Below are 22,663 nucleotides of genomic sequence, written 5' to 3'. Positions count from 1 at the left end.
CGATTAATACGAGCGGGAAGCAACCATCGGCTGTTGTGGCGGCCCACATCACCACCATGGTGTGCTCTTGAGTTCTGGTGGCCAACCGAAGGTGCACACAATTCTGCTGACCTCTTTGACAAGTAAACACGATAAGTTTGCTTGCTGAACAAGGAATGTTTTCTCATCGGAGAAAACCAAATTTGGCAGTTCACCACTTTCGGCCAAGCGAAGCACCACTTTTTATCTCTTTTGAGTCTTGGAATTTCAACGGTGGAATTTCAACGGCTTTACTCTGAGCTCATTTTTCAATATTTGCCTAATGGAATATTGCGATATGTTCAGCTCACGAGTCATTTTCGGCCACTGCGACGCGGGTTAAGATGAAGTCGCTTCTTTATTTCTGCTGTTGCTGTTACCTTCCGTCCACTTCCTTGACGTCGGGCTACGCTACCAGTTTCACGGCAAAGAGCGATGGTACGAGACACAAAAGATTTATTCACATTTAAATGCTGGATAGCCACTTGTGGTTTTCCAGTCAAATATAAAGAAATCACACTATCACGCATAAATTCCATCACGAATAACTTTTTTTTCTGCAAAATTCTCACGAAGATGCTTTTGTACGCTTGTAAACAATATAATGAGCAGTCACTGGAATAATTTTAGCAGCTGTCGAACGAGTGGCTTAGAAATGATGGCAGTCTTAAGTTGGTTGCAGTTTTTTCATCTCACCCTGTATATTTCTCGATATCAGGGCTTTAAAATCTCTCGATAAGAGCATCTTACAGGCTCAAGCCTGAAACAATTGTATCGTCCAGATAATCGTTGGCTAGAATAAAATCGTTCATAAGCTCCTTTAGCAAAAGGCGTAGAATCCCGCCAAAATAAATTGCATATGTTCTTTGAACTAAGTGGCCAGACATATCGATTTATTATACTGTTTCCTAGGAATTTCATTATCGGCAGAATGATAAGAAACTAATAAAAATCCCCTGATTTTTTGCTTTGCTTTTTCATTACGCGTTTACATTAAGGAAGTTCATAAGCCGAAATAAACTCCTCATTTGCAACAATAGATTACAGCTGTACTCGACAACAGGGAAAGGCACTTCCCCTAACCCCCCTCTCCTATACTCCATTGTCAGATTTATTGCGTTTTATTAATTATGACCTGTTGCTGTTGTTTTTCGCACATTTCAGTGAAAATCAAAAAGGAAAACAACAATCGACCAGTACAGTACATAAAGACTGACGGGCGAAACAAATGAAAAAAACAGCAAAAAATTGCCAACTTTTTCATCAAAGGAAATCGACAGACTTTGTCTCTTTAGACTAGGCAGAGTGAGCTAACGACCGAGCAAGTTTGCGTATGTGTGTTTTTGCAAGGCTTTAATCTTTATATGGTTATAAAATAATTTACAATCGATTTAAATAATATTATGGTTACAAGCAGCAAAAAAATGGCACTATACAAATTCTATTGAATTCGCACCGTATGGACTTAGTGTGTGACTGACAGTCCGACCTGTGCGATCGCTTTGTAATGAAAATCTAAGGCTTTAATTCACACAGCTGGGCAGGTGACGACAGCTTTAGATGAGGGTTTTTTTCGCGGCATTCACACTGGAAGACCTTTTTCGGACATTATTATTTTGTTGTAGTTAGTGTCTGTTTGCCACATAATTAATATGTGTGTATGTGTTTATTAGTTAATAAATCTAAAAAGCCATGCAAATTTTCTTGGCGTATTTTTTCAGCCTTCATTTATTGGGATTTGTTATGATTGATTTAATTAAGGAAGTTAATAAATTATTAACTCTGTCATTTCGCACAAGTAATTGCTGGTGCAGCAAAAAAATGATTTTAAAATATGCTATAAATGATCAAATCCTAAAGGCGTTTAAAATATTATAGCAAATCAAAAATGAAGCAATTTGCAATCTTCTACGAAAAAACTCTAATTCCAGTTTGCCACAAGAGGAAAAAAATTCCGGTTTTCCCAATGGAACAATTAAGTAAGCGAAAAATATAATAATAATATATATAAAAATATTCTATGCGAAAACTATCACTCATGATAATTTTCTATACGAAAACTATTAGTGGTGATAATTTAATTTTCTATACGAAAAATATCGGACTCTCTTATTTCTTCTTTCAGAATGAATATCCCACTTAGATTAAGCAGGTTTAATCAGTTTTTAAATATTGATTTCTACCGAATGTGTAGAATGTGTTTAGACTTCAATTCTGTGTGCGATATCATAGATATTGGTACTAGTATTGACATAATAAAGTCTAGAATAATTATGTATTTATAATGAAATATTTTCTGTAGCTGGTATTTCAATGCCTATTAATCATGGCGAGTATGCGATCCCTACGTAATGGGGAGGTCGCCTTCATGGACGATTGGGGTGGGAAAGAGAGGCACTGGGAACGTTCGTTAAAATATAATAATAACAATGGTGGCGCCCAACGGTTTTAAGAAGAAGACGATTGTTACAAAATCAAAACTTGCTACCCATAACAAGTTTTTTTTGGAATTGTTCCGAGACATCACTCTTCGAACTGAGAATAGCCAGAAAAAGGTTGGCATTTGATCGTTTTCGAAATCATATCTTTTGTATTTGATTAAAGAAAACATCATTGGCAAATAGCAATCACTTGTGATAATTTCCTATACGAAAACAATCACTGGCGATAATTTTCTATACGATCACTGGTGATAATTTTCTATACGATCACTGGAGATAATTTTCTATACGAAAACAATCACTGGTGATAAGTTTCTATACGAAAACTATCACGGGTGATAATTTTCTATACGAAAACTATCACGGGTGTTAATTTTCTATACGAAAACTATCACGGGTGTTAATTTTCTATACGAAAACTATCACGGGTGATAATTTTCTATACGAAAACTATCACGGGTGATAATTTTCTATACGAAAACTATCACGGGTGATAATTTTCTATACGAAAACTATCACGGGTGATAATTTTCTATACGAAAACTATCACAGGTCATAATTTTTTATACGAAAACTATCACTGGTGACAATTTTCTATACGAAAAATATCACTGGTTATAATTTTCTATACGAAAAATATCACTGGTTATAATTTTCTATACGAAAAATATCACTGGTTATAATTTTCTATACGAAAAATATCACTGGTTATAATTTTCTATACGAAAAATATCACTGGTGATAATTTTCTATACGAAAAATATCACTGGTGATAATTTTCTATAAGAATAATATCACTGGTGATAATTTTCTATAAGAATAATATCACTGGTGATAATTTTCTATACAAAATATATCACTCTTGACAATTTTCTATACGAAAAGTAACATAGATGATTTCAAAAAAAAATATCGCTTGTAACAATTTTCTATGCGAATTGGGTTTTTTCTAGGCCTAGTGATAATTTTCAATACGAAAAATATCACTGGTAATAGTTATCTATACGAAAAATATCACTGGTGATAATTTTCTGTACGAAAAATATCACTGGTGATAATTTTCTATACGAAAAATATCTCTGGTGATAATTTTTATACGAAATATGTCACTGGTGATAGTTTTCTATAAAATGTCGCTTGTAACAATTTTCTGTGCGATTTTTTTTTCTTAGGTCGAAGTGATACCATTGCAGTAGGAAATTATTTTTCTAGTATTTTAATGTATTACAAATTTTAAAATACTGCCTAATTTTAATTTCACACATATGTTTTGCTAAACCTTTCCCATACCTCTGTACAAAAAACGTGAACACAGATCATGTTTGTTTAGCTAATTAGCCATTAAACGAAAAAAACTTTTTTATATTAATAAAAATAATCAATAATAGACACCAAATTAACTGGTCAACCACATCGTAATTATGACTAACATCCAGTCAACGGTTAGCCAATACTGGAGAATAAACGAAAAACGAAAAGAAAACGGAAGGAAAAATGTAAATAAATATTAAAACAAATTTATTGGCTACTTGGAGACCATGATGAATAGAGAAGAGACACAGGGGCTGCAGTGCATTATGCATAAATTAAAAATTATTTATGGGCTGGTTATAAACAAATTTGCCAAACAGGAGGCTTTTTTCTACATTTCTATCACTTCAATCATAAATAAATTAAAGAAAGACAAATAAAAATCTTCAATTAACTTGGGATGACTTTGAAATTAATATTTTTTTGTGAAGGAAAATATAAACAGGAAATATTTCAAAACCACAGATATTAAATGCTGAAGATGTTGTGTGATTTATTTGAAAATGGGAAAATTGTAAATAAAAATCATAATTTAACGGATGTTGTTTTATAACAGTCATAAAACCGGATTTTTTCTTCAGTTTTCTTAAATTTGAGTTTAGATGCTGTTTTGAAAGGTAACAAAAAATTATACATCTAGTTTTTGAAAATCTAAGTTAATCTATTAATAATCACTGCGGAAGTTCCAAGATACCTGCTGTGTGTTGCCTTTTCTTTTCTATTTGGCTTTGCCTTACTTTGCTTTGGAAAAGTCAAAACAAATATTTGATTTTAACACCTAATGATGGTTTGTGTTTTTGTGAAATTTGGAAACTAACACCATCTAATGGTCTACAAAACTGTTGCTGGATCTTTTCAAGAAGTGTTATTAATTTCCGACACGAAACTAAAATTGGTGTGACGTATGCTCGTCACTGACATTCGGTTTCTGGAGCGGGTTAGCAGGTTTGGTTATCTTGACGTTTATAATGTGGGTGGGAAAATTTAGCATATTGTCTTATTTTTTACTATTATTATTTTGTGATGATATTAAGTGAAGTGAACTTCTAACAAAATGGTTGTTTGGGCTCACGCGATCATTATCATAGAACTGAGATTGCCGTGGTGCGAAAAATGGAAGTTAGAAGCAACAAATAAGCACCTCTTTTTCTCTTAGCAGCAGCCCACAGTCAAACTCTCAAAGAGCTCGGTGTCTAAACTAAACTACCTGCTTTGGGTGACTGACTGACAAACTAAGTTTGCATGTCGCTTGACCCAGAAATTTAGATGATTATCCTACACATAAAAACAAGAAATGTTTTTTTTTTCTTGGCTGCATTTTTACAACTTGTTTTTTGTTTTAGGGAAAATGTATAAATAATAACGAAATTATATTTCCAACTTAACTGGTTTTTAATTGAATGACAAAAAAGACTAATGTGTATCGCTCTTAGATGCGGTAGAAGTAGTTTTGCACAATCATGTAAATACATTTTGAGAGAGTGAAATCAAATCAAAGCAATATAGGGTTATTCATTACACGGATATAGTTATATTTTATAGGAGATTATAAGTATATTTAAATTGTATAAATAGCTGATAATTTTCATAGACAAATTATAAACTTAAAGCATTCAATCAACCAATGATAATTTTTGTATAGAAATTATCACCAGAGATAATTTTCTGAAGAAATTTCGGTCTGTAATATTTTACGTAAAAAAAATTATCATCAGTTATTTCTTTCGTAAAGAAAATTATCAAAAGATATATTTTTCTTTTAGGAAATTATTACAGTGATATTTTTCCTTTAGAAAACTATCACTAGTGATATTTTGCCTTTAGAAAATAATCACCAGTGTATAGTTTTGGCATTGACAATTTTCGTATTCCTTTAAAAAATTATCACTAGTGATATATTTCCTTTAGAAAATTATCACCAGTGACAGTTCTCGTTTAGAAAATTATCACCTGTGATATTTTTCCTATAGAAAATTATCACCAGTGATATTTTTCCTGTAGAAAAATATCACTAATGATATTTTTCCTGTAGAAAATTACCACCAGTGATATTTTTCCTGTAGAAAATTATCACCAGTGATATTTTTCCTATAGAAAATTATCACCAGTGATATTTTTCGTATTGAAAATTATCACCAGTGATAGTTTTTGTATAAAAAATTATCGCCAGTGATATTTTTCCTATAGAAAATTATCACAATGTATATTTTTCACTTAGAAAAAAGTAAAGTATTCCTTCCCTTAGAAACTTATCACCATTAATAGTTTTCATACAGAAAATTATCACCAGGAAAGTTATCACCAGTGATAGTTTTCATATAGAAAATTATCACCAATGATAGTTTTCGTATAGAAAATTGTCACCAGTGATGTTTTTTTATAAAAAATTATGGCCAGTGATAATCTCCATGATATTTTAGAATATTATCCCCGGTAATAGTTTTCGTATAGGCAATTATTACCGCAAAAATGCTTCCACAATAAGTTATTAATATTTTTATCAAAACTGGTGATCATAAGTTCTTTAAAAAGTCTTCGTGAGACAGTTTTTTACTCAGAAATTATAATCGAGTACGATATGCTAAATATATATTCTTCGAGATATTTTTGGCTAACTTGAAATTTGATTGCTGCCAGCAGCTGGAGGTTATACAAAGGCGTTAACACTTTTTGTGTTTGCTAAAAATTATTATAATCAAGTGTATGTATATTTACCTGAGTTTATGTATAGGTTGATAAAAGGTTTTAGTTTACCACAATAAAAAACGACTTTTGTTAATTAAGATTCTTAAATTAGACTACAATAAGAACCTTTCCTCAATCCAAAGGTCTACAGTATTCGATATGCATATACACATAAATATATACATATGTGTCTTAACATAAATTAAATACAGTTTTAATTGATAATTTGCATTTTGTATTATGTTTTCCCACGCTTCGATATCGTTTCATTTGTTATAACGTTTAGAGACACAGTACGACGTGTGTGAGTCGAAGTTAAAGGTGGGGGTGGGGTGGAGGTGTTGTTAGCTTCTAAATGACGGTATTGACGATATTGTCGCCTATCGTCGTAAATCGTTTCATATGCTGCTGATGCTATTTATTTGTGAAGCAATTAACAATCGGCTTATTTAATATGCAGTAATGTTAAAAATTTCGAAACTAAAGCTTTTCACACAACTCACACACGAACTGAATGAAGACAACAAACAAAAGACAAATTATTTTGTTGGAAAAAAATTCATTTTAAATGGATGGTGGGGGTAACAGAGATATGAAATTAAACTAGAATTCCCTTTGAGCTAAAGAAATTGAACAACGCCCCATATAAAGCCAAAATCCGAACTGAACATGGATGGCTTCACAAAAAAGAAAACAACAACAAATTATAATAATTGTAATTTGTTGTTGTTCGAAATCATGTCGTAATTATATTGTCGAAAAAAGTAGAATCCAAAAAACGTGCTTCACGTTACGAATGAACGTTGGGAACTAACGGTAGACAACTTCTTTCGGGGTTTATGTAATCTTTGTAGAAATATCTTAACATACATGCTACACATATGTGCCCAAATGGGTTTGGCAAAAAACACACACATACGCAAGAAAATTTCGTTGGCCTCAATAAAAATAATAATTATACAAAATTATAAAATATCCCTCCCTGACTGGCTGACCATTCAAACTTGGCCGGCCAGCCATCTTCTTTTCAATCGTCGTTTTTTCTCTTGGGAGCTGAATGCCAAAACGAAATAATTGCAAAAAATTACGCATTTCTCTAAAGGTAACCAGGGGAACGAACCATATGTTATCGAAAAATTGTGATCTGCATTTAAAATTAGTTTTGGACAGTTTTGTAGGGTGTTCTTGAATACTGTTTTTTTTGGGCAGGAAAACAAGGTGGCTGGCTCTCAGCGATACGTTCTCGATTTTATTTTATTTAGACAATGACCAGTTTACCACCAAGTCGAGACCAAAAACGAAAGAAGCTCATAAATTTCTTCTTTCTTTAAAAGCTGATATTGAAATGGAAAATTGTTATTCTTGAAACGATGAAATGCCAGGCATGATCGGTATGTAAGCAAGAGTTTCATGGGGGACAAGTCAAACTAATTGGGTTTTTTTCCTCCAATATAACGGTAAACGATGATAAAAGTTGTGACACACTTTGTCCCGAGTCTTGGAAATCGCATGGAATGGAGTGAAGTTGTGTTATGTTACAGATTAGGTTGTCAAAGAACCAAAAAAAAGAGGACGCCAGTCATCAAAAAAGGGATACATTTTGTTTTCGTTTATTCGGACGTAAATTTTTCTGTTTATTACACATCATATTGTAATGATTTAATATCGTAATTAAGAAAGCAAGTAATGGAAAAAAAGTTGTGATGTCAAAAATGTTAAGAGCGGCCATTCAGTTGATGATTGATGGAATTCAGGGGAAGTGGAAAATTTATATGAATTCTCTTTGAGACATTAAATAAAGAATGAAATATGCTATCTAGAATTACGAGTATGTGTGGAAGTAAGTAATCTCTTGGAAATTATGGATTATTATGAAGTTTTGAGACATTATTTGTATCAATGGAAATCTTAAAATTTCATTGAGGAAATAACCAATTTGAAGCGCAAAAAAAAAAATTTTACCATCAGCCAATATTCGATTTTTAAAGAAATGGTCTGAGTTCTACCACCTTTATAACAGAACTTTTGTTGTTGATAGAAATATGAGGTGTACCAATACTGAATGGAATCGGATGTTTATTTCGCATTTTCATGGGTATTCAAAATTATGACCCTTTGTGGGGGAGGTAACAGAAGTAGTGAACCGGTATATTTAATCTTTACACCAGACCTTGGGCTAATAAAAGTCTTTGTAATTTAAAGACAATCGGACTCTAACATCACATTTTATAAGAGTTATATTCAACATTTTGACCATGTGTGGAGGAGGTATCAGAAGGAGTGAACCGATATATCTCATCTTCACAGCAGATCTTGTGTTAGTAGAAATAATGGGATGCGCGAAATATGAAGAGAACCGGATGTTTATTTCGAATTTTATGATCGTTTTGGTTATTCAAAACTTTGAACATTTGAGGGGGGGAGGTACAAGAAGAAATGGTCTGAGTTCTACCACCTTTATAACAGAACTTTTGTTGTTGATAGAAATATAAGGTTTACCAATACTGAATGGAATCGGATGTTAATTTCGCATTTTATGAGTTTCATGGGTATTCAAAATGTTGACCATTTGTGGGGGAGGTAACAGAAGGAGTGAACCGGTATATTTAATCTTCACACCAGACCTTGGGCTAATAAAAGTCTTTGTAATTTAAAGACAATCGGACTCTAACATCACATTTTATAAGAGTTATACTTATTCAAAATATGGACACTTTGTGGGGAGGTACTTGATGGAGTTAATCGATATTACATTTTCGCACCTGATCTTGCGCTGACACAAATATTAGGACTTACAAAATTGGAGCAATATATATATATATATATATATTAGTGAGGAGATATAAGAAGGAGTCGACCGATATTGACCATCTCCGAACTCGATATAGGTTGGATAATTATACATCGCTAAATCGACTCTAAATGTTCCGAAACGGATTTGATCCAAAGAGACCTTGGGTCTAAAACCGTTATTTCTATCAGTCATATGGCTGAGGGTATAAAAAGAGTCAATTGCTGAGCTCTTGTAAGTGTAATTCAGATTGAGTGGGAGAGTCGGGCTTTAATATTCAAGAATAGAAAAGTAAACTTCGCTGTGAGTAGTAAAGAGAAGAGCTCGAAATTGCTTGCTCTTGAAAGCAATAAATTTCGGTGTACATCAGAGAAAGAAAGTGCCTCGCTCTTTGAACCCGTAAACTGCGTTGTGAGTATGAGGGAGGAGGGATTACGGTTCAGGACATGCAGCATTACATGTATTTGTTTGACCATCAACGGTTCGTAACCAAAAATAGTAACCCTTGAAAATTTTATTTTAATTTTAACAGATAATGATTGCAAATAATACGATATTCTTCATATCGCCTTAATAATAATTCAAACTGGCCTATGAATCTAATTAAAACATGTTTATTTTGCGGCTAAAAAGATTAAATGATGAGATAAATAGATGTATCACTGCAGCGTATGATGCAGAGCAATGTTCTCGTGTGGTTTAGATGTTTATTAATTTTTTTATTATCGGTTTGGTTTGGCCTAAAAGTGTAGAAGGCATCCATATGTGGATCTTATCTAAGCTGATCTAACCTTGGCCTTACAAATTTAAACGTAGTCACTAAAAAATAAATTGCTTTCATGTAGTCACTTTTTTATCTATACAAAAATGTTTAGAACTCCCTTCCGACTGACATCACTTGTAAGGTATTTGGAGAAAACAAATTTTGTGATTTTAATTACTATTCATAATGTCTAAGTTGGGCTTATGTAAAATAATATTTTTTTTTTGTCGACTGTCTAATGTAATTAACAAATGCCATTGTAATTACAAAGAATTTTACAAAAGCACACCATATGGAGTTTTTTTTTTTTTTTTTTGCACAACTCTGTGGTTATTCGTCATCATTATGTCAGACATTTCAGGTTTCTATTCACTTCGATTAGTTTGAAATGTAAATAGTTAAATTTAAACTTTACTGTCTAGAGAAGTTAGTTTTTTTATTTCATTTATTGCAATTTTTCTACATTCACTTTTAACACTTATTAACATCAATCTTTATTTTATTTCAAGGTTTTTTTTGACATTGTGAGCTTTTTTATTTATTTTAATTAAGGTTGCTGTTTTGTTTATTTCTAATTTTTATTGAGAACAAAAAGTGATTACGATTTTTTATGATCACCATCTACACAGCTCCACTACTTTCTTTGCTTGGCGAGGGTTTCAAATTAAAATCTAACAAAAGGTGCTAATACTGGAAGTTTGGTATTGAATTTCGCCTTTTATCGGAGGATGGAATAGAAAAAAAGTGTGAAACAGATTTTAACATTAGATTACTAATTATATTGAAAGGTATTCTAAAACTCTGTTATAAATTAATTAAAATTTATTACACTTGATCTGCAGATATGAAGTATGTGTGTGTTGATAAAATTAAAATGGGATTTAAGGTAAATTGTGTTAGAAACGAATAGGGGTTCTGTTATACGTTTTGTCCCTACTAAAACGGAATACGAATGGAAATACTTTTATTTCAGACTAGCAAGTGCCCGCAACTTCATCTGCGGAAAGTCCACTTCAATATTTCAGATTCGTTTCAATATAGTACTAAAAGTTCACAATTTGCTCAGTTTGACAATACTTTTTAATCAAAACTTCCTACATCGCACTAAATTTTTAAACCTCCAAGGTTTTACATATTATTCAAGTTTTTCATTTTCGCAAAGAATGAAATTGTCCGAAGATGATATTGTTAAAGCCTTTACACAATGGACCCATATACATGTTTTCTGTTCAAAAATATTTCAACGGCTCCATATATAAACCCGAGAAGCCAACAGAGACCTCAATATCGATTTTTAAAACTTTAGATCTATCTCCTCAACCAATACAAAATTTAGTAACATTTAGTACGCATATCCAAAGCATGCATAAACAAAGCAAAAATTAGTATCATTTAGTACTTTTCGAACAATTCTAGTATACATTTACAACCCCACCTCCATATCTCATCCCATATACCAAAACAGATACTTCAATATCAAATTTCGGGATTTCAGCTCTATCCCTTGCCCAATCCCAATGCCCAATTTTGTACCACTTAGTACTTTTCGTATGATTTTAGTAGTCATTTGCAAAATAGTTCCATATCTCAATCCTAAACACCAACAGTTATGGCAATATAATATGTCAGGGTTCATCTTTATCTCTCAACCACAGAAACCAACAGTGACATTTATATTACATTCAAGGATTTCAGATCTATTCCTTCACCCAATACCACTATTTGGTACTTTTCGTGCAATTATAGTACATATTTCCAAAAACCACCTTCATATATAAATTCCAGATGACAACAGAAACCTCAATATCAAATTTCGGGATTCCAGCTCCATCTCTTCGCCCAATATCAAATTTAGTACCCTTTAGTACTTTTCGTACAAATATAGGACGAATTTTCAAACCAAAGCCAAATCTCAAACAATTTCAAAATTTTATCTTTATTCCTTCATCCAATACTAAATATAGTATCATTCAGTTCTTTTTTCCAAATTGTACTAAATATAGTACACAATACCAAGTTGTACTAAATGTAGTACACATTTTCAAAACCACGTCTTTATTACAAATTTACATCCAAAAGGAACCCCAATACACGATTGAAATGTTTTCACACTTCCAAACACACATTTCCAAAACCACCTTCATATATCATACATATTTTCTAACCATGATTTTCATACCATAATTTTCAGTTTTTAGTCATATAATACCAAATGGTACCATTGTAGATTTGTACAGTTTTAGAACTTTTCGGAACTCTAAAGTTCGAGTTGCCAAAACCCCTTTGGTACATCTTTCCTGCACTCCTTCAGAGTGACTATCATTCCAAATTTCAGAATTGTAGCTCATTATTTTCTCCAATACAAAGTATTTAATTTATAGTACATTTCGTACCCTTTTAGTACGAATTTCCAAAAACGTAGACTTATCGAGTACTGATTCTCAGTCAATCAGTTATATCAGTCTGCAACGTCTTCCACAAAAATGCCATTCAATTTCTCCCACTAAATTTTCTCGTTCATTAACATTTATTAACCAAATATTTGCATTAATTATTTCTTTTATTTCCAATCTTTACAAATGTGACCACTTAAAAATTAGATCCAATTAATTTCAAACACACAGAAAAATACAACATTCCATAACAATTTATACTCATCTCAAACACATTGTTGACAATCTGTGATCCATCATCAATGGCTGATGACTAAAATGGGCAATGGATGGACGACCTCATACCGCAATTCAAGACAGACAACAACAAAATCTATAACAATTTATTGTTAGATGGCTATCTAAGTAAAACTATTTGAAATAAAAAAAATCCCATTCCAAGCACTTATTCTCACGCACAAAGACATACATACACCTACAAAGAAACCCAAGCAATGGTGGGGCCTGTGAATCTTTATCAATGCGAAGTAAATGCCTACCAACATACATACATACGTATGTGTATACATATATTCTCTGAGTTGTGAGTTCAACAAGTGCCCGGCTAGCTCAGTCGGTAGAGCATGAGACTCTTAATCTCAGGGTCGTGGGTTCGAGCCCCACGTTGGGCGAATGTTCTTTTTCGATTTTTTGTTTAATTAATTATTATTTCTTAATGATCTCCAAAATTCTGTGTTTAATAATATTTTCCCTTTATAATCCAGCTAATTAGAACATTAGCAGCAATAGTTATATGTCTTCATGTCAATATAATGGCTTAAATCAAAAAAATATATTACAAAGGCCATCTTACCAGCTGGCCATCCATACATCATGAGAAACGCCAAGTTGTTGACATTTTAGATCCATCATCAAGATCATCACTGTCCATCGTTGTTGTCACCATCATCATCATCGTCATGAGTTATGCTCTACTTGATTTAGAAAATCTTAAATATCTTGGCCAAAAGCAGCAGCAGTAGCCACAACAACAAACATCTGCTTCAAAAAAAAAAAAGGAAAAACAACAAAGTTTTTCAAATAAAGCATTTTCTTTTCTGAGGGGAAATTATTTTCTTTAACAAGAAGAGAAAAAATGAAAAACTAAAACAATTCTTCACCTTGACTTTAATTTCACCTTTTTCGAGTCAATGACTGCCAGCTGGGGCTACCCAAGCTAAGACCGCTGACTGGCTGACTGCCTTACTGATGATTACTAGTGGAATCTATGGCGTCTATTGTCTGACTGCCTCCGAGATTGTCTTCTTACCAAACTAGGTGGAGTTTCCTTGAGAAAATTGAATGCTATTCTAAAATAGATTTTTTGTCCATTTGTTGTTGTTGATTGCTAGTGGTGGTTATAGGTTCAAAGTCTAGAGTCTAGACCAAAAAACAAGGTTAAGACAAATTGCTAAATATCAAAGATTAAGACAGGCACCATAGGGGGTTTAAGCTATGTTCTGCAAATCATTCTTAGTTATTTTTGTTTTAAGTTATGTAAAAGAAAATTGAAAAAAAAAGCGAAATATGCAATTTATCAAAGTGCAGTGGTTGAAATGAAGGAGGAAGGTATACAAATTAAAGTACATTTCGAAAAAAGATTCTGAAAGTTTTTTTAAATATTTTTTTTTAAAATCTAAGAATACAGCTCGAAAAGTATTACAGTGTGCAACACAAAAAATAATTACGGGAAAATCTAGTAGGTTATAAAAGTAGACCTAAAAAAGAAGACACGTGTATCGGGTTGAAAGTTTTCATCAAAAAGTAACCAAGATGAAGGGGACATATTCTCCCCTTTTCACACTTTTGGTAATTTTCGAATAAATATTCCTTGGAATCCGTGCATTTTATGTATATTGTGTCTTCGGCAATATTACAGACAATACCACGACGATTATTTTGGTCGAAAAGTGTAACCCTCCAACGAGTCAACAAAGGGGTCTTTTGGATCCCTTTTTAAATATATGGTTCAAAACTCCCACAAAACGGGACCGTAGCGGGTCAAAATGTTCTAGAAATTATTTGTCATAAAAATTCTACTAAAGGACCTAGAAGATTCACGAAGATTCAGATTCACGTATACAGGGTTGCCCATATTCGACGGACCCATCTGGCAACGACATAACTTTTGACAGAGATGTCACATCGCTTAATGACATACCGCGTTTGAAGCGTCAGTCCAAGCAGATTTTTACCATGAACCAATACACGCCACGCGAGCGATCTGAAATAGTTGAAATTTACAAGAAGTCAATTGTGAAAACTCAACGTGCTTTTAAAACATTAAAAAATGTGAGAAGTGCGCCTTCTAAGAACACCATTAAGCGTTTAGACGAAAAATTTTCGACTGGTAAGGTTCTTTCTAATCCGAAGAGGCCATATAAAAGTCGACCAAGGCGATCGGCCGAGAATATCGCTGCCGTACGAGCCAGTGTTGAGAGGTCCCCAAGAACATCCCAAAAACCCCGTTCTCAGCAATTGGGCATGGCTCGGTCCACTTTACAACGGATTATTCGCATTGATTTGCATTTGTTCCCGTACAAAATTCAATTGACGCAAAGAATGTTGCCTGCGGACAAGCCTCGTCGATTGGAATGGGCCCAAAGGTCCGTCGAATATGGGCAACCCTGTATTAAAAAATACATTTTAGGGCTAAAACCGTACTTTATGTGAGTTTGTGTATAAAACTCCAACAAAGCATCATTTTGGATGAGTGACGTCAAAGGCCAAAATATACCTCATCAAATTTCACTATAAGTCGCCAAACAATAGAAATTTCTATTTTGAATGCGTATCAAAAAATATTTACATCAATGTTCCAAAAACATATTTCGCAATTTTTGATAAATTTTTCCTCGGCCTTTTTTGAGTTGACGCTTGAAAGTAACATTAACATTTTATTATTTTATTATTAGACATTAACATTTTTATTAGACAAGTCAACTATGAAGCGAGGAATCCCATTTTGTACCCATTCTTGGGTGGATCGTGCTGAGGCGATGGTGCTGCGAACTGTTGGAATGTCCAAAATGTTTGAGTGCCCAAGGCTTTAATACACCCTCCAGAATATTTTCGCGATAATATTTAGCATTTATTCAGATCCCACGGTCGATTAATACGAGCGGCGAGGAATCCCATTTTGTACCCATTCTTGGGTGGATCGTGCTGAGGCGATGGTGCTGCGAACTGTTGGAATGTCCAAAATGTTTGAGTGCCCAAGGCTTTAATACACCCTCCACAATATTTTCGCGATAATATTTAGCATTTATTCAGATCCCACGGTCGATTAATACGAGCGGAGAGCGACCATCGACTTTCGGCCATGCGAAACAACTCACTAGCTCTTTTGAGTCTATTTTCTTTCTGTTGCGGTGTAAGTTCCTGCACTTTTTTGGAATTTCAATGGCTTTACCCGAGCTCATTTTTCAATATTTGCCGAATGAAATATTGCGATATGTTCAGCTCACGAGCCATTTTTCGGTCACTGCGACGCGGGTTTCGATCAAGTCGCTTCTTTACTTTTCGAACCATTTATTCACATTTAAATGTTGGAGTACTCTCACGATAGCCACTTGTGGGTTTCCAGCCAAATATAAAGAAATTACACTATCACGCTTGAATTCCATCACAAATATTTTTTTTTTTTTCTGAAAAATTCTCACCAAAATTCATTTGAACACTTGTAAACAATATAATGACCTGTCACTGGAATAATTTTAACAGCTGTCGGATGAGTGGCTTATAAAAGACAGCAGTCTGAAGTTTGTTACAGTTTTTTCATCTAACCTTGTAGGTGTCAAAAGAAGAAATATTCTGCACAAAATTTTTCTATTAATTTCCGAACAATTCATATATCTGGGTACAATAGTTTTTAAGAAAATTATATATCCTTATATGTTAAGGATAGCTCCGATTTCAAGTATTTTTTAGATTTTGGATTTGTTCTTATTATGTAGAAAAACTATTTACCAAAAATAATCAATATAGGTTTACGTTTTGGTACAGTCCTTTTATAATACCGAAAGTCTGTATTTTGTTTTCTTTGGGAATAGAAAACCTTACGACATCATTCTCAGCAATATCTGAGGTAAATGTTCAGAACATCCAGAATAATGGATTTCTCCTTAAATATGTGTTGATATTTCATATTATTATTATATTATAGATTTTTGACCAAGAAATATTCAATAATAATCGAATAGAATTTCCAAGACATATTTTAAAAAATTAAATTTATAAAATTAAATTTATAAATATTTTGAAATGTGTATTCAAATATGATTCTAATCTTTTTTCATCCTTTTTTTCGTTTCAGGTGAGTTTCATATATTATCACTTTTGTTCAATTTGGTAAGTCAATTAGTCAATTCTTTGTCGTGAAATTTCATAACATTGATAACACTTATGTTCGAATCAATTATTACCCCAAAAGCTTGGGGACGCCCAACATTAGCCAAACCCTGAGATTATCATACATACCTTCGTCTACTTCTTCTTCTCCTCCGCCTCCATTTTCGTAGGTCAAAACTACCACAGTATTGATCATCAATCAATCAATTGTTCATTTTGCCACTACTACTCTTTGGCAAGGCAAATTTAATGGGAATTCATTCCAAAGCCACAAAAACTTTACCAAGACCAAATGAAGCACAAAAAATGCAAATATTTAAAGCAGGCAACCAGTCCGACCAACAAAGAAGAAAGCTGGCAAACAAAAGAAGGCAATAATGAAAATCACAACAGAAAACTTTAAGATAATAAATTTTTCAATATGAACGCAATTGACGAAGAAGGCAATATTTAGTATACAGAGCTTGTTGGGAGAGGGGCAGCCGCAAAAAAAAGGGGGGGGAGGGAGTGGAAAATAAGAGATCGTGATTCTATTGTCAGTATGACGGCAATGATTATTGTAACGAATGCGCAATTTTTCATTTTTTTTGTTTTATGCGTTACGGCGGACTGGCATGGCATGGCATTGTATTGATTAGTAGAGTGCCAACCGCCTAGAATCGAAAACCAAGAAACCGTGCAGTGCACTTCTTTTCAGATCGTAGCTTTCAATCATTCTTCAATACTCATTCAAGGTCATTTTAATATTCCAATTGGGAATGTAAATGTGTTGCGCATAATGATCAACATGTAATACAGGCGGGACATCAGTTGGTTGCTTTGCTCGCTTGCAAATGCTGATGAGAAACAACAAAAGGTACCCGATTGCCACTGCAAGTAACAATGCAAGCTTTAGGCCTGAATTGTTGCAGCAAAATGGAAAAAGAATGCGGTATCTTTTTCTACTTGACTTTGTTATGCCTTCCACAAGAGGCTCAAAAATAATACCCATCACTAACTTCTTCAAAGGCATGACGAGTAGGATGACGCTTTGCGCTCGGCGCCCTTGTCATTGTGTGAAAACATGACACAGTGGGGGATTTTTAAAGTGTATTTTAGTTAGTTTCAAAAAATGCCTAAGTGAACTAAGGCGTCCGATTTTTTTATAGAAAAATAGGGTTTTTTATAAAAAAAGGTTTTTTTTGGTGTTTTAGTCAGAATTTTAACCCAAATTTACTGTGAATTGGCAATATATGTGTTGGCAGTATATATAAGAAACGCCCTTGCATAGAAATGTCAATAAAGGTCTAAGTTTTGGTATAGTTCCCGTATAACAGTACCTCCAGATATTAAAATTTGAAGTTTCTAATGGGTACTACATCCTTTGACAGAAAATTGTTCAAACAGATCCACATCTTCGTATAGCCCCCATATAGCGGTACCTCCCTATATTCCGTATTTTGATTATTTTAAGCGCATTATTCACCGGAATTGTTTCAAATTTTATATTGTAAGTTCGTAATGGAAGCCACCGTCTGTGGCCGAAAATTGTCTATGTCTTCGTACATCCCCCTTATAACGGTACCTCCCTATATTCGGTATTTGGATGATTTTAGAGGCATTTTTCATAAGAATCGTTTCATACTTTTGTATTTGAAGTTCCTAATGGGTACTACATCCTATGACGGAAAATTGCATATGTAGATCTAGGACTTTGTATGGCCCTCATATAACTGAGTCTTTCTATAATCGGTATTTTGATGATTTTAGCACCGAAAGTGTTTCAAGATTCGTATTTAAATATCGTAATGACCTATTGCATATACAGATCCACGTCTTCACCTAGGCTTTAGTAATTTATTTTCTGTAGGAAAAAGGCCAGATTTTTTTTTCTATAGAAAAATTGTTTTTGGTTTCCCATTTCACATTATTTATTCAAGTATTATTTTTCTTGACTGAGCAGAATTAAAGATTTCTTAAGAAATATCAAATTCTTAGTTGTCATTTTCTTTGCTAATTTTAAGCTCTTGCCTATGCATTGCAAAGGGAATTTCCCTAAATTTCTCTCTTAAATATTTTCTCGGTTTCATGTTCTTTTCTTGATATCTGTGGTTTAAACCACAGCCCAACCCCATTGTGCAAACTTTAAACATAGCAATGGCTTCTCCTTTGAGGTTTTGTGGTGGATATACATTTTTATCAATTTCTATCAGCTGAGTTTCTTTCTTTCTTCTTCACCTCATTCCTCTTCTTTGTTGAGCCTTACTACTTTTCTGCATGCATGCATTTATTGGGTGTACTGGTGTCATTACCATCTTTGGCGGTGATGGGGTTTCTTCCAAGGGACAAAAACTCAAAGAAATAGTAGGTATTGAAACATCTATCTTTATATGCATTTTTGTTTAACGCTACAAATTGCAATTCCCTGCAACAGTAACAACAACAACAACATTGTATGCATTTTATTATGGCATGACAGTCATGGAGTCATCATTAGTGCTGCGGTTTTGCAAAAGAAAGAAAGAAAGACGGGCAGACAGACGGACAAACGATGAAAAGTCTGACAAAGCCCAGGAAGGCCAAGCCACCAACCAAGTCATTGAGGCACATTTTATGCATTCATGACTGGAAAAAATGTCTTTAGCATGGCTTGCAAGACGACGGCGAAGAAGAGGCAACATTTGCCAATCCCCTTAGAAAAAGTCAAAGACTTATGCGTCATTTTCTACGGGAATGGCGGGAATCATGAACGATTCGTTGTGACCAGCAAGTGAGTGAGTTTCTTTTGTTTTCAAAAGGCCTTCCTGCCAAGTCCGCCAGCCATCCACACAATTGTCATGCCATAAATGCTGAATTTTTACACCCCAGGCCTTAATAATAACAATAATCATTTGTTGCACCTTTATTTGGCTGGCTATGAGGCGGCGGCGGGCGGCGTTCGTTTATTCAACTAAAACTTGATTGTTTATTGAAATTCTAATCCTTGGGTTTTATGATCTTCAATGGGTTTTATTTTTTTTTCTTACTTTTTCTCCTCTTCTTTCTATTATTTTTATGGTCCAATGGGTTCTTTGCCCTCTTTTCATAGCACATAGATTTTCCTTCACATTTAATTTTTGTGAAATTCCAAATAAATTTGTTATTCAAAAAAACAAAAAAAAAGAAATTCACAAATTAATTTCAATTAGTCTGTGGCGCCATCTATGTGTGATAATTTATTTTTGTTGTTAAGCAAATGCTTTGGAATTCCTTTTTTATGGTAATAATTGAAATGTGTTTTTTTAACGGCCGGCTTACCAGCGTTATAAATTCTAATTGTTTTGTTTTGTTGTTCTTAGAAATATTTGCAAAAACATAACATAAATATTTTTATTATTATTATTTCAAAATAATAAAAAATCAATTAACAATAATATTCATTAAACGAATTGACTGAATGTTTGCCATACAAGTTTGTTTGGTTTGGGGAAGATATATTTTTATTCAATTAAGAAAGACTAAATTAAAATACTCTCGCAATTTATTTATTTATTTTTTTTTTTTTTTGCTTAGTTGAATTAAGGCTTTTTTATGCATTTTGTAGCTTAAGCTGATGTCTCTTGAGGCATCCATAAGAACTTGAGGTCTTTCAGAATACCTAAATAACATTTAGTCAGCCAATGAGAACTTCCAGTGGCTTAAAAAACTTCCGCAATGATACCGCCATGTTATCTGCAAAAAAAAACATTAAAGGCCTCTTGACACTGTAACTTATAAACCTTCAATGAACCCTAATGTGACTCTCTGTTAAAACTCTTGACATAATATAAAAACTTCACATAAAACATATATCCCTCATCTGGGTTTATAGCTACTTTGGGTTTTTTTAGCCCAGTAGTAAGGGCTTCCGATGTATTATCCCATGTAAAATGTGCTGCTTTCAATATTGCCAGTCAGCAAAAAATCTCAGTACAAATAATATGTTTGTTAACTACATTTTTGACGCTAGTAAAAGATAACACCGAGGGTATTCGGTAGTCATTTCTAGTAATGACTACTACATACCAAATTTTTGCTGGGCAGTAATGGCCACCACTTACAAAATTCCTTACCAGCATTCCAAAAATAATTAACTACTTATTCTCTACATTACCAATAATTTTAATAAAAAAAAAATAAGCTAAACATATTTAAATGCTTACTTAAAAATCCCCATTATTTGATAGGGAGATTTTTTTGCTGGGATAAAGCCCTCACATTTCACACGAAACTTCAAAAACTTAAACGATATTTTAGACCTTGAATTTCTCTTGAGCTAATAAAAGACTGTCTGACCTGGCCTCGCTCAGCAGCAGTCAATGGACTTCACTTAAGGGAGATAAAGAGAAAGGGAATATTTATTGGAGAGTAATGTGCCCTTGTTAAATAACGGTTGAGATGAGCAAGTAGAGAAAAAGTGTTGTTTCTTACTTCGCATTCCAACATGAATGTCCGTCTCTTCTATAGGGAAGACTGTCTCGTCAGATTTTTAAGGGGGAGACCCTGACTTATTAGTTATTTCTTAAGTTCGTCTATATAGAATCCCTGGCATACCAGCTCCTCTACAAAGAGTCCATGGCATGCCATCTCTTCTACAAAAAGAACGAGTAATGTGCCAACGACTGATGTGAGCAAAGAGAGAAAAAGTTAATGCATATGCTGGCACACCAGCTCTTCTATGGCCAACAAGCTCATCTATAAAGCTTGCATTTCCCTCCAGTATTTCTATACGGAGTCCCTTGGCCGCTACCTCTTCCATGAAGAATCCCTGGCCTGCCAGCTATTCTATAGAACGTACATTGGCCACTAGCTTTTCTAAACGGAGTCCCTGACCAAATCTTCTCTTAAAAAAATGCTGGCTGCCAGGTCTACTGTAAACTCTTCTAAGAAGACGATTCGGTCCACCAATTTGTGTTAAAAGAGACCCGGCCGCCTATACTCCCAATGCTGCAGTTCAACTATAGACACTCTCTGGCCTTCAGCTAGTCTATATAGACTTCAAGACCTTTCATTCCCTTATAGAGTCTCTGGAGACCTTCAACTTCCCTCTGGGGACTTTTTTTTTTGAAAAAAAAAACAAAATTTTTGGAATGTCTATGAAGAACGCAAAACATTTTTCTTTAATTTATTAAATTCACTTTAAAATCACTCAAGCATTTAAATTACTCACAACATATCGGTCGTTTTGTTCGAATTTTTTCAACACATTTTAAAAATTCATGGCAATTCGTCATCGCGCTTAATTCGTTTAATGGGCTGATTTTGTTTTTGTTGAGGCCTAATAAATTCGCATGTTAATTACACTCACTTCCATGGTTGCCATAATAAGAGTTATGGCTTCCTAAGCTTGTTTGGTTCATTTACGAGGAGATTCCCCAACCCCAATTTGAAAGAAATGAAAATTTTGAAGGCATGGCATTAACCTATGAAATGAGTGTTTTCATGTTTTGTTTAACGATATTAAAAGTCTATGGCGTCATTTTTGCCAAAAAAAAATTGCAAGAATACAAGAGAAATATTGACAAAAATAAATACGGATGGGGACTAATAATAGAATTCTATGTCAAATTGAAATGAAAATCACTGTCTCTTGCTCTCGCAAAAAAGCAAAGACATTTCTTTGCCAATGTCTTAGAAATTCGTATTTTAAAAATGAAAATAATTTGTTGTCTGGGGATGTTCACATTTTGGGAATGGGAATTAATTTCAAAAAAAAAATTCAATTCAGTTAAGCTGAATTCGAGCTGAATTGCTTAATTCTCGTTTTGACTTTTTAACTCGGTATGAGAAATTAAAGTTGTCATATAGAGCTTTATGAAACTGTCCTATTCTCCTTCAGCGAGATAAAGCCCATTTGCATGTCTCATATCTACGA

At 33.6% G+C, this 22,663-nt stretch overlaps 1 protein-coding gene and 1 non-coding gene across 2 annotated transcripts in view; both read left to right on the top strand.

The window, feature by feature from the left end:
- Positions 1–22,663, top strand: part of LOC101897742 (protein Shroom) — a 172,378-nt gene that overhangs the window by 104,875 nt on the left and 44,840 nt on the right. The window lies entirely within an intron of this gene.
- On the top strand, positions 13,001–13,073 carry TRNAK-CUU (transfer RNA lysine (anticodon CUU)). Its single transcript has one exon. It is a non-coding gene; the product is annotated as a tRNA-Lys (tRNA).

Source organism: Musca domestica, unplaced genomic scaffold (assembly GCF_030504385.1).
Source record: "Musca domestica strain aabys unplaced genomic scaffold, Musca_domestica.polishedcontigs.V.1.1 10, whole genome shotgun sequence".
Taxonomy (NCBI): domain Eukaryota; kingdom Metazoa; phylum Arthropoda; class Insecta; order Diptera; family Muscidae; genus Musca; species Musca domestica.
The sequence above is the reverse complement of the archived record's forward strand: the minus strand, read 5'-3'. Positions and strand labels throughout refer to the sequence as shown.